This window comes from Nicotiana attenuata, unplaced genomic scaffold, assembly GCF_001879085.1.
Source record: "Nicotiana attenuata strain UT unplaced genomic scaffold, NIATTr2, whole genome shotgun sequence".
Lineage (NCBI taxonomy): Eukaryota > Viridiplantae > Streptophyta > Magnoliopsida > Solanales > Solanaceae > Nicotiana > Nicotiana attenuata.
This window is the reverse complement of record NW_017674275.1, coordinates 101,946-103,011: the sequence shown is the minus strand read 5'-3', so window position 1 is coordinate 103,011 and position 1,066 is coordinate 101,946.

Below are 1,066 nucleotides of genomic sequence, written 5' to 3'. Positions count from 1 at the left end.
TTTATAATATACCCTTTGTATTATTTTAGTTATTTATATCCCTACGTAGTTTTTTTCTGGAGTTTTACACCTTTAAATTCATTTCATTCAATATATTGTACTGGAAGACTGCCAGATGTAGGCTGTTTTGTCCACTATAATATACTGGATAAGTCTAATATTTCATTTCATTATGTTTTTTAGTTCTAATAATTTACTCTACAAAATTATATTCTACTCTTTATTGAATTGTTTTTACACTCGATAAGAATGTTTAACCGTTATGATTCTCTAATTCTTACCATTTTTCTTTTCTTTTCAGAGGGTATCTGACAAAGTTGAAGAGATTGTATGTGAGGATAATAATAAATTCAAATAGAGATGAAAACAAAATTTAAAGATAATCGAAAAAAGTTGAAGAAGTATGTTAAGAGCGCTATTAAGGTAATTAACTAGTTTGGCAATTTATTTTACTATTGATTTTTTTTTCTATAATAATATATTGTATTCATTAATGCAGGAAATCAATTACAAGCTTGATGTTGTTGTAAAGTTTATTAAAGATTTAAAAATCATGATGAAAGCAATGAAAACCATGAGGAAAGCAGTGTGAAAGGCAATCAAAAGCACGAGGCAGATGAAAGTACTGAAGACAATAAGGAAAGCAATGAAAAGCATGAGGAAGATGAAAGTAATGAAAAGCATGAGGAAAGCAGTCAGAAAATCAATGACCAAAGAAATTATTCTGATGGAGAGAATTATGATGGAGATAATTATTGTGATAGAGATTTTTCAAATTTGTCGGGAGACAAACAGAATGAAAAAGAGGAAGATGGTGAGTTACTGGAACAAGATGAACTGTGCAATAAGGAGTTTGAGTATGTAAGACCTTCTATTTCAATGGCACCAAATAAGGAGAGTGACAATGAAGGTCGAGCACATGTTGATTCAATACCATTAGCTATGGATATTGACTCAGTTCATCCAGCACAAGTTAATGGAGAAGCTGTACCAGGCACTGGAATTTTATTGCAAGATCCTTGTAATGAATTAAGGCCAGAATGTAATGCAATTGAACCAGTTCTGA